Source organism: Oncorhynchus masou, chromosome 25, assembly GCF_036934945.1.
Source record: "Oncorhynchus masou masou isolate Uvic2021 chromosome 25, UVic_Omas_1.1, whole genome shotgun sequence".
Taxonomy (NCBI): domain Eukaryota; kingdom Metazoa; phylum Chordata; class Actinopteri; order Salmoniformes; family Salmonidae; genus Oncorhynchus; species Oncorhynchus masou.
In genome coordinates, this window is record NC_088236.1 from 33,409,566 (window position 1) to 33,422,510 (window position 12,945).

A 12,945-nucleotide genomic window follows, 5' to 3' on the forward strand; every position below is an offset into this window, starting at 1 on the left:
GCAGAGACCTGAACATGAAAGGGGGAGGATGAGCTCGGCTTAAGTTGTCCTGTCTCATCGGTCTATGCTGATATGTGACACACAACTACTTCCATACTTCCATTCGGTTGTATGGGTTACCTTCGGTCAAGTCACGTGAAACTTGTGGGGAAACGGAGAACACCGTCATGTTTGTGGGATTCTCATCTTTCCTTAGTGGTCATATTAGTTTGTAGGCCAGACGTGTTAGATTTTTGAGATGTCTCACGGTCTGACATGCGGAAGGCCGACAGATGTGATGGATGGAGACGCAGCCCCTGCAAAACTGATAGCTTTGTTTTTTACAGCTTTTTTTGCTACATATACATACACTTTACATATACATTTTATATACATATTTTGCATACATGGTACTTTTAGAGAAAGCAATCACATAACAATAACACATTACCAAACACACGCTCTTTTATCCCACCCCTCAGCTACTCTCAGCCCATCCCACCTATCACCATAAACTACCCTCGTTTGGATTCAATGTGGCGTATTTTTCAATTGTGCTGTGATGTTTTACATATATTTTTAACCTTTCTTAATCGTATAGTGTCCACAGATTGTGAGCTAAAGATGAAAACCTTTCCTACAAGTATTATGTTATTTATTGACTGACTATGGCTTTCCAAATCGCCCAACATTGCTATTTGTAAGGTTAATTTTCAGTGAATGTTGTGATTTTTAACCATTCCTGAACCTGTGACCAGAAACAAAGGATTAATACCAGAATAAATGATCATGTCTCTTCGCAGCAAAATCTACAGAACAGATTGTTGTATGCCCTATAGCATTCTGTTGGTGGCAATTTTGTATAATTTAAATGGAAAAACTTGAAGTTATGAATCAAGTGTAGTTTTTGTATCAGTTCATATACCATGTGTCATGGAATTGGTACATAGCTGTCAACATCTATGTCCTCAAATGAAACTGGTATATTTTTCTATTTATGCCAATTCCTTTCAGCCAATTTTATTCTTTAATATATGGCAGGCAAACAAGTTACCTACTTTCTCACTTTCCTCCACCATTTGTGTTAATGCTGCAATCACTTGGTTCCAAGTTTGGATTGAGCAGACATTTCTATATCTTTTCGATAGCTGCACATGTTACATAACTCCACCGTTTCTTAGTAAATGTAATAGTTTTTTTTCCATGAAGAATGTTTTTTTAATCAGTATATCTGAGTTTAACCATAACATTTGCTGTAATATTTGTTCTCTCTTGTATAGTGGATAAAACTGAAATTGTAACTAGCTTTGTATGGCTTCTTTAAGAAAGAAAGATACTTTAAACAAAATATAATTTAAAATTAGTTGGAAATGAGAAGTTGTAATCTGTATAAAGGCAAAAAGGCAATTTTTTAACAAAGGATGAGTCTTTCTTAATTTACTGGAGAACCATTTTGGGTTTAATTATAACTTAAGTATGAGTGAAGCTTTAATATTTAATCATTTTAGTTCCCCAAACTCATATTAATTATATAAATAGACATGTTTAATTTTGTCTGGCTTAGCGTAACAAATAAAATTATTGTTTTGCTCGTATAATTTAAAAAACTGAGTCATCTGCAGTATGCAGCGCCGTTAGTAGGTAAGTTAACTCTGATAGGACCAAAGAGTTAATCAATGGGATTTTTCTATAAATAGACAAGTATCTACCTTTCCATGGTTGCAGAATCGTATCTATTTTTGCTAACTTTCTATTGAAATGTATTGTGGTAACTGAATACCAAGTATGTATACTTCACCATTCACCATGTGCCCATTTTATTAGTAAACTACAAGGTAGTTTAACTATCCAATACATAATATGGTACACTTGTCATATTTAGGTTTTAGTCCAGTCTAAAACAAAATATCAAGATCTTCAATGAGACTGTGCAGGGATCGAGATTGCGGACTCAAGAAAAAACTGGAGTCATCAGCATACTTTGACACTTGTTTTTATCCCCTGGATTTCTAACCCCTTGATGTTCTTATTGGATCTTATTTTAATAGCTAGCATTTCAAAGGCCATAATACATAGATATGGACACAATGACCAGCCTTGTTAAACTCCTCTTAAAAGCTCAATACTTGCTGAGAAGTAACCATTATTTCCTATTTTACATCTGGGGTTGCTGTACATAACTTTAACCCATTGTATAAAAGATTCACTGAAATTAAAGTAATCCAGGTATTTATATATAAATTCTAGTCATACTTTATCAAACACCTTTTCGAAATCTGCTATGAAGACCAGGCCTGGTATCTTTGTTTCATAATGTTAAATTGTATCAAGTAATTGTTGCATATTATCTCAATTATATTGTTCATGTAAAAAACTCTGTCTTATCAGGATAAACAATATCTAGTAAAACCATTTTTATTCTATTTTTGCATCACAACATTGAAGTGTAAGAGATCTCCAGTTTTTTTTAAATGAACTGGACCTTTATACTTACCACCTGGGTCCTGTTTTAGTTGTAATGAAATCAGACCTTGTTGAGTACCTGAAAGTCTACCATTTTTATTGGAGTAATTAAATAAAGAAACCCCTGGAATGAGTAGGCGTGAAAAAAAAACACTTTTTGCCTACGACTTTTTTTTCATTGGCAAGATTAGCAAACTTAGGCATTTACATGCCAGCAACAAACGCTGACACTATACACCCAAGTTAAGCTGATCAAATTATGAAAGACAAAAATGATATTATTGAATTCTGTAAAGTGAGTGTGGAAGAAGTAAATAAATTACTGTTGTCTATCAACAATGGTAAGCCACCGGGGTCGGACAACTTGGATGGAAAAATACGGAGCATAATAGAGGACGATATTGCCACTCCTAATTGCCATATATTCAATCTATGCCTACTAGAAAGTGTGTGCCATCATGCCTGGAAGGTAGCAAGAGTAATTCAGCTACCCAAGAATAGTAAAGCCCCCTTTTAATGGCTGAAATAGCCACCCATTCAGCCTGTTTGCAACCCTGAACACAACTTTTGGCAAAAATTGTTTCACCAGATACAATGCTATTTTACTGTAATCAAATTGACAGCAGACTATCAGCATGCTTATAGGGAACTACATTCAACAAGCACAGCACTTACACAAATTAATGATGATTGGCTGGGAAATTTATAATACAAAGATTGTGGGGCTTTACGTTATGTGTTATGGCTTTACGTTTTGGCCTCCTGCTATATTGTGGATAAAGAGTTACCTGTCTAACAGAACACAGAGGGTGTTCTTTAATGGAAGCCTTGAACATTTAAATTGCTTGTCAGCAGATGTTTTTTCTGCAAGAGCACTTCAAAAAAGGTGAAATTGAATATTTAAAGAGGAGCTGGGTTGGAGAGGCCTAAGCTTCCACCTAATGTAGTAACAGCAGAGGTGTAGGCATCTAGATGAATATGAATACACCCTTTTTCCTTATATCCCAGCATATGGACCAAGACATGTTTTCTCATTTTGAATTGTACCTTAATTGAGGACAAAATACACATTGATTTCATTGTGTATTCCCCAGGGGAAACCTGGTATTTTGTAGATCGAATTCAAGCTATATTAGATCAAACCCAGACAGATAGGATTATTTCAGGAGGTGACCTAAATCAAGCATTCAACAAGTTTGACAGACGTAGCAATACTAAAGGGAAATTCATGGAACCTCCAAAGAGGCTGAAACATGTCATCTCTACAAATATTTCACAGCACACCTGGAGATTATTCCGAACTCCGAAAATGTCTTTTTTTTCTCAAAGTAAGAAAAGCTATTCACGAATTGACTGCATTTGCTTTCTCCAAAAATGCCCTCAACAATATGCTTGGTTCTAAAGTCGATGATAAAGTGGGCAAAGAAAAGCTGACCCGACAACATTTGGGATGCTTTTAAGGTATACATTCGGGCAATGATAATCTTATACTCAGCTAAAGTTAAATCTGAGTTAGAAATGAAAATGGAAGAAAAATAAATCACTATATTAGAAAAGGCCTGTAAAACATCTTTACAAGGTAAAGAAGAATATACCATTTCTGAACTTAAGCAGGAATACGATCTTTTACTTTTGAAGAGGGCCAACAACTCTAGGTTAAACTCAAATAAAGCATACTATTTAATGGGAAGTAAACCTGGTAAACACCTCACAAAACCAATACATGCCAAACTAGTAATAATTGTCAAAGATAAGGATCCAAATGCTTTAATTAGAAACAACACTAATAATATTTAAATCAGAACTAAATAAGTTGGACTGATCCTACTGCCGCCTTAGACTCAATAACCCTGAAGCAACTATCAGCAAAAATTGAAATCACCCCAAAATTTTAGACACTGTTAAAACATTTGCACTCAGAAAAGCTTTCCCATAGAATTGTATTTCATATTCTGGAACAAAGTAGCATCCCTATTTACTTAAGTCAATTCACAACTCTATTCAGTGCTTCCGAGTTCAATGTATCTAACAGTTATTTCAGGAAAAGTGTCATGCAGATTATAGACCCTGAAATGTAATAAATTGCAACAATAACATAAAACTCATAAGCATCAGAATGCCACAACTATTACCATACTTGATACATATTAATGAAACAGGGTTTATAAAAAATGGACACTATTTTAGTACATATTTTAGTATAATACAGTATGCTAAAAAACAAGTTGGGAAAGATGAACAGAGCAAAGTACAGAGAGATCCTTGATGAAAACATGCTCCAGAGCGCTCAGGACATCAGACTGGCGTGAATGTTCAACTTCCAACTGGACAATGACCCTAAGCACACAGCCACAACAACACAGGAGTGGCTTCGGGACAAGTCTCTGAATGTCCTTGAGTGGCCCAGCCAGAGCCTGGACCTGATCGAACATCTCTGGGGACACCTGAAAATAGCTGTGCAGCGACCCTCCCCATTCAACCTGACAGAGCTTGAGAGGATGTGCAGAAAAGTATGGGAGAAACTCCCCAAATACAGATGTGCCAAGCTTGTAGCGTCATACCTAAGAAGACTCAGTACTGTACTCGCTGCCAAAGGGGCTTCAACAAAGTACTGAATAAAGGGTCTGAATACTCATGCAAATGTGATATTTCTGTTATTTTTTTTGCAAAAATTTCTAAACAAATTTTGCTTTGTCATTATGGGGTATTGTATGTAGATTGATGTGGGGGGGGGGACTATTCAATCCATTTTAGAATACTGCTGTGACGTAACAAAATGTAGAGAAAGTCAAGGGGTCTGAATGTTTTCTGAATGCGCTGTATGTATATATGTGTCCCCCAACCCACACCCTTACCCGAAACCGGGTTCGTATCCTCTACCAATTTTGCTACCCAACCCTTCCATCCTCTTTTTATCTGTTTAGTCTGGTCCTTGATTCAAATTTTACTTTGATTATTGCAAATGATTTCATGATCTTATCTACCACACTTGCTTGTATGTAGGCCTACTTTTAATGTAAGATGTCCTTGAGTACCCTGAAAGGCATCCACCAAATAAAATGTATTATTATTAATATTACATATTGACGAGGTGCATGCTCATCCCCAGAATTTTTAACATGAACATCTTCTTAGTGAAGAACACTATAACAACATGGAAGAAAATGAAATGGATTCTACAAGAACCAATATCACGCCCTAAAAACACACCCCTATGGAATAATTGGATAGCTTTTCCAAAATCCACCGATTTAAATTGGCCCACATGAAAAACTAAAGGCATAGAAACCGTGGTAATTACATGGTAATAGGAAATACAATTATTTCCATAACAGAATTAAAAAGCAATTTTGGACTGCCCAATGAAGCCATTTTCAAATATGCAACTTCATTTTTAAATCACCAAGTTTTCACAGGAAAGCTTTTGAAAATCAAAGTCATTTTGAGCAAAATCTTTTTTGAGTCAGAAAATATACTCATATGATGAGATATACACAACCTTACAGAGAACCTAACCAACTGACAATCTCTTAGAAAATATATAAACTATTGGAACCAAGACTTTAAAATAACTGATATTAGCACAAGATGGAGGGAGTGTTGGAACATAATGAACAAACATGAATTACAGCTAATGAAAATCTACGCTTAATCCATTATAAACTAATGTATAGAGTGTATTATACAACCAACCTAATTCACGAATTCTACAGCACAACAGCAGAGTCATATCTAAAGTGTAAAACTAACAAGGACTCAATAATTAATTCCTTCCGGGAGTACTATAAAGTCAAAAAGTTATGGGCGAAGTTAGAATGTTGGCAGTCAGAAGTTTTACAATATAAGTTTACTTTTAAACTGTCTATCTGCATATATCAAGACATGGCATATGAGGTTACGGTCAGATACCCAATGGGATGGACCATACATTCTTCAACTACTTAACTGGAAATCAAAGGATCCTCCATCACTACAACAGTGGATGGGTCAAATGTACTATAATTTGAATATTGAAAAGATGTGGGCTACAGAGAGAAATAGAACAGTGCAATTTGAGGCCATATGGCATAGAGTGCTACAAGCACTGGAAAGTTCCAGGGGATGAAGAATGAGGGCAAGTGTGGTTGTGAGACATATGAGATGTGTATAGTTGAGGTGTGAACACGTGGGTATGTGCAGGTGTCAAGTTATTGACGTTTGTTGGAATTTGTGTGCATCTGTTTGTCTTTTGTTTTATGTATGGTTGTTATTGTTTGAGGATAAAATATGTAATCATACAAAACTAGAATAGTAGAATACACAAGGGGCAATTAAAAAATGTGGTTGTGCATCAGGAGTTTCTCTCTTGTCATGTCAGTCACTGACAGTCACTCAATTAGCCATGTCAGAATCAAATGTTAGATTGGTAAGTTAGTCTAGCCAGCTATCTAAACTTGTAGTAATCATGGCCGAATACCAACTGTTAGCTGAAAAACGGCACATTTTTTTTATCTCTGCCCCATAGCAAAATGTGTAGAAATGCAGAAAGCTTGCTTTAAAACTGCAGCATTTTCACAACTCCCCATGGTAAAATGTGTAGAATTGAAGGAAATTCACCTTAAGCCGTTTTTTTATCTCAATATCAAATTGTTTTCAATTAAAATGTTCAAAAGCAAACAAAAATAGCTTATTCGCCACGAGCAATTTCTCAAGGAAGGATTTTGCTAGGACCGTCTAGGAGTACTCTGAGTGGGAAGGAGAAACCTAGCTGTTATTGGCATAGAGGGTTGGAACTCTCTTTCTTATAGCTTAAACAGGCAGAAATTTCAGGCGGTCTGTTCAAACAGCCCTTCCACCAAAAGGGTGTTATCATCATTTTGCTAGGTGTCTGTGCTAACGTCTTTCAGATTATGTTATTCTTAAGAGCTGTTATAAATAAACACGCACATCAAGCTTTTATCTGACTCTGTTTATTATTCGTTTGGACACGTCTCATTGGTTAACAGATCCCACTGGGCACAGATGTCAGTTTAACATCTAGTTTTGATTTACATTTGATTGAGTTGTCAGCTAATGTAAATTCGCAAAAAAAAATGCATGTCATTGGATTAGGTAAAAATGTCATTGAAACTCTATTAATTGCAGTGTAACCATGGATACTGCCATGAGAATGGATATGCACCTACTAAGTTTTGATATACTGCTATAGTTTCTTAATGCATGAATGTCTTGTAAGCTCTCCTAAATGGAAATATTTTCAGACTGCATTACAAATGGTGTGCTTAACAGTTTGCCATTAGTCCATGAATGTGCTTCTCTCTCTCTTTCTCTCCTATCTTTCTTTCTTTCTTGCTCGCTCTCCCTCTCTCTCTCTCGTCATTTTCCACTCTGGTTTGGAAATCCCTGGTTCAGTCAAATAAAAGCACTGTCTGCTGTGAGGGTAAGGGACTGTAGCATGCCTGGGGTTTTACAGGCTGTCAAGTTTCATTTGTCATCCCATGTTCCACTGGCCCTGTGGTGGATAAACGCTACGTCAGAGACTTGAGACAGTGGCTCTGTCTCCTTAGTCACACGTGGCCTAATATTGTTCACAGGAGAGGAGAGCAGCTAGCTGACATCTTCATCGCAGACTGCCTGTAATTAGCTTAATCTCCATGGAGCCATGCCCTGTCTGGCTTGGCCTCTCAAACATTCTCTCTCTCTCTCTCTCTCTCTGTCAATCAATCTATCTATCTCTGTGTGTGTGTGTGTGGCCTGTAGTAGTAGATCCAAGACACATGAACATATACAAGATCATACAACAGAATGTACAGTAGTGTCTGTACATAAAGCTAGAACTCCCAAAGAAAAGCGAAGAAGCTGCACATTGTTTATTGCAACTGTATAGTGATACATGTTAGCTTTGTTACATTATATTACAAATTATATTTTATGTACAGACAAAATGTGTTGAGTCATTTTACACCAACAATACATTTATACAGTACATACATTGTTCCTTGGTTGCAAGCAAAATTCAGTTTATGTCAGAAAGCAATATTGAAATGACATGTAACCTTTATATTTGATAAAATATCACTCTACCATCTAGACTTATGATCAAGTCAGTTGTCATTGTATAGTCGTAGCCAACAGTTTTGAGAATGACACAAATATTAATTTTCACAAAGTTTGCTGCTTCAGTGTCTTTAGATATTTTTGTCAGATGTCACTATGGAATACCGAAGTATAATTACAACCATTTCATAAGTGTCAAAGGCTTTTATTGACAATTACATGAACTTGATGCAATGCAAGAGTCAATATTTGCAGTGTTGACCCTTCTTTTTCAAGACCTCTGCAATCTGCCCTGGCATGCTGTCGATTAAGTTCTGGGCCACATCCGGACTGATGGCAGCCCATTCTTGCATAATCCATGCTTGGAGTTTGTCAGAATTTGTGGGGTTTTGTTTGTCCACCCGCCTCTTGAGGATTGACCACAAATTCTCAATGGGATTAAAGTCTGGAGAGTTTCCTGGCCATGGACCCAAAATATCGATGTTTTGTTCCCGGGGCCACTTAGTAATCACTTTTGCCTTATGGCAAGGTTCTCCATCATTCTGGAAAAGGCACTGTTTGTCACCAAACTGTTCCTGGATGGTTGGGAGAAATTGCTCTCTGAGGATGTGTTGGTACCATTCTTTATTCATGGCTGTGTTCTTAGGCAAAATTGTGAGTGAGCCCACTCCCTTGGCTGAGAAGCAACCACACACATGAATGGTCTCAGGATGCTTTACTGTTGGCATGACACAGGACTGATGGGAGCGCTCACCTTGTCTTCTCCGGACAAGCTTTTATCTGGATGCCCCAAACAATCGGAAAGGGGATTCAGAGAAAATGACTTTACCCCAGTCCTCAGCAGTCCAATCCCTGTACCTTTTGCAGAAAATCAGTCTGTCCCTGATGTTTTTCCTGGAGAGAAGTAGCTACTTTGCTGCCCTTCTTGACACCAGGCCATCCTCCAAAAGTCATCGCCTCACTGTGCGTGCAAAGGCACTCACACCTGCATGCTGCCATTCCTGAGCAAGCTCTGTACTGGTGGTGCTCCAATCCCGCAGCTGAATCAACTTTAGGAGACGGTTCTGGCGCTTGCTGGACTTTCTTGGGTGCCCTGAAGCCGCCTTCACAACAATTGAACCGCTCTCCTTGAAGTTCTTGATGATCCGATAAATGGTTGATTTAGCTGCAATCTTACTGGCAGCAATATCCTTGCCTGTGAAGCCCTTTTTGTGCAAAGCAATGATGACCGCACGTGTTTCCTTGTAGGTATCCATGGTTGACAGAGGAAGAACAATGATTCCAAGCACCACCCTCCTTTTGAAGCTTCCAGTCTGTTATTCGAACTCAGTCAGGATGACAGAGTGATCTCCAGCATTGTCCTCGTCAGCACTCACACCTGTGTTAACGAGAGAATCACTGACATGATGTCAGCTGGTCCTTTTGTGGCAGGGCTGAAATGCAGTGGAAATGTTTGTTGGAGGATTCAGTTCACTTGCATGGCAAAGAGGGACTTTGCAATTAATTGCAATTCATCTGATCACTCTTCATAATATTCTGGAGTATATACAACTTGCCATCATACAATCTGAGGCAGCATACTTTGTGAAAATTAATATTTGTGTCATTCTCAAAACTTTTGGCCATGACTGTACTTCGGTTTTGCTGGACCCTATACCTTGGACTACTGTGCCACACAAGCATTATGCATAGTTGAATGATATACATCATTGTTTACTGTGAGTTTGTAAGACAGATATCAGGTGATGATTGTTGACAGTACCAGACTATTGAATCGGTGCCTCCTTTAACATCCGTGGTAGACAGATGTTAGATTGTATGTCTTAACAAAGATGATGGCTAATGGTGAATGAATTGCAGGTACCTGTACCAAGAAATGTGATTATTGTTTCCTATAAATGACTCACCTGAAGAGCTTGCTTTAAACAAAATAAGGCTAGTCACTGGATATAATGTCCTGTGTCATCTTCATTCTAATAAAAATATTTATTGCATTATAATACATACGGACTTCAATATAAGATTGCAATCCCAAGCTACTTTGTGTAAGTACTGTGAACTGATGGACTCTCTCCTCATTTTCTTTTTTATCTTTGTTTTATCCCAACTGAATCATGCCGTTCCATTAGTTCTAAGGCAGCAGTACACCTTACTCAGTGTAAAGTTAACAGACACATTTTAATAGAATTTGAAGGGAGAGCTGTGCTAGTGCATATGTTTGTCTTTGGAGCAACATTTGTTTTTAATATGGATCCCCATTAGCAGCAGCTACTCTTCATGGGGCCCAGCAAAATTAAGGCAGTTATATACAATTAAAAACATAACATTCCAATTCACAACAGATTTCACAACACATTAAGTGTGTGTCCCCAGGCCACTATTCTACTACCACATATCTACAACACAAAACCCATGTGTACGTGTGTGTGTATAGTGTGTACGTTATCATGTGTGTGTGTGCCTCTTCACAGTCCCTGCTGTTCCATAAGGTGTGTGTTTATCTGGGGGTTTTCAATCTGATTTAACTGCTTGCATGAGTTACTTGATGTGGAATATGTATAGTCTGTTCTAGACTTGGGGACTGTGAAGAGACCTCTGGTGACATGTCTTATGGGGTATGCATGGGTGTCGGTGCATTCAACATGTAAATGCGTCTCACAAATACAAGCAGTGATAAAGTCAATCTCCTATATTTTGAGCCAGGAGAGATTGACATATTAATGTTAGCTCTCCGTGTACATTTAAGAGCCAGCTGTGCTGTCCTGTTCTGGGCCTGTTCTGTCCAGTCGCGTGGCACCTGACCACACGACTGACAGTAGTCCAGATCCTACAAAACTAGGGCCTATAGGACCTGCCTTGTTAATAGCATTGTTGACAAGACAGAACAGCACTTTATTATGGACAGACTTCGCCCCATCTTAGCTACTGTTGCATCAATATGTTTTGACCATGATAGTTTACAATCCAGGTTCACTCCAAACAGTTGAGTCTCCTCAACTTGCTTAATTTGCACATTATTCATTACAATATTACGTTGAGTCTTAGGGTATAGTGAATGATTTGTCCCAAATACAATGCTTTTAGTTTTTGAAGTATTCAGGACTAACTTATTTCTTGCCACCCATTCTGAAACTGACTGCAGCTCTTTAAGTGTTACAGTTATTTAACTTGCTGTTGAAGTGTATAGTGTTGAGTCATCAGCATACATTGAAACACAGGCTTTACTCAGGGCCAGTGGCAGGTCATTAGTAAAGATTGAAAAAAGTAAGGGGCCTAGATAACTGCCCTGGGGAATGCCTGACTATACCTGGATTATGTTGCCGAAGTTTCCATTAAAGAACACCCTCTGTGTTCTGTTAGACAGGTAACTCTTGATCCACAATATACCAGGGGATGTAAAGCCATAACACAAACACTACCGTTCAAATGTTTTGGGTCACTTAAAAATGTCCTTGTTTTTGAAAGAAAAGCACATTTTTGATACATTAAAATAACATCAAATTATTGATCAGAAATACAGTGTAGACATTGTTAATGTTGTAAATGACTATTGTAGCTGGAAACGACTGATTTTTAATGGAATATCTACATTGGCTTACAGAGGCCCATTATCAGCAACCATCACTCCTGTGTTCCAATGACACATTGTGTTAGCTAATCCAAGTTTATAATTTTAAAAGTCTAATTGATCATTCGTAAACCCTTTTACAATTATGTTAGCACAGCTGAAAACTGTTGTGATGATTAAAGAAGCAATAAAACTGGCCTTCTTTAGACTAGTTGAGTGTCTGTAGCATCAGCATTTGTGGGTTTGAGTACTGTTAAGGGAATTTTTATCAATGATGACTGTATACATTTCAATCAGGACTGACGAATCAGAATAATATAATGTTACTGTATGTTTACTAATCAGAATATTATTATGTTACTGTATATGTATGAATTTTCTTTTAAATCTCAGTACTGAATATAATGTGTGCAAATATAATCAAGAATTAGAACAATGACTGTCTGTACCATGGTAGAAATGAATGAACTCATAGCCAGACTGGCTAGAAGGCTTATCTACACCAGCTGTCCTAAGCTCAAGTCATATATCATCTTAATAGGGATACAGCCTTTGTACTAGAGTGGAGATGGCATGGGTTGGTACTGAAACTAATGACTTCATTTTAAGTTTATAACCTGTGGTAAAATGTGTAAGGAGTAGTACTCTTGTGAATAAAGGCTGCTGTTTGACTTTAAGACTGGGCTCTGTCCATTTTTATACTAATAAGGGTCATGCATATCCTTATGAATTGACAGTGTTTCATTTTAATTGGGTGTTAAAACATAGAGGAATTTAATTCCTGCAACAAGTACAGGCTCAAAATGGCCAGAAACAAAGAACTTTCTTCTGAAAGACATCAGTCTATTGTTGTTCTGATAAATGAAGGCTATTCCATGCAAGAAATTTCCAAGAAACTG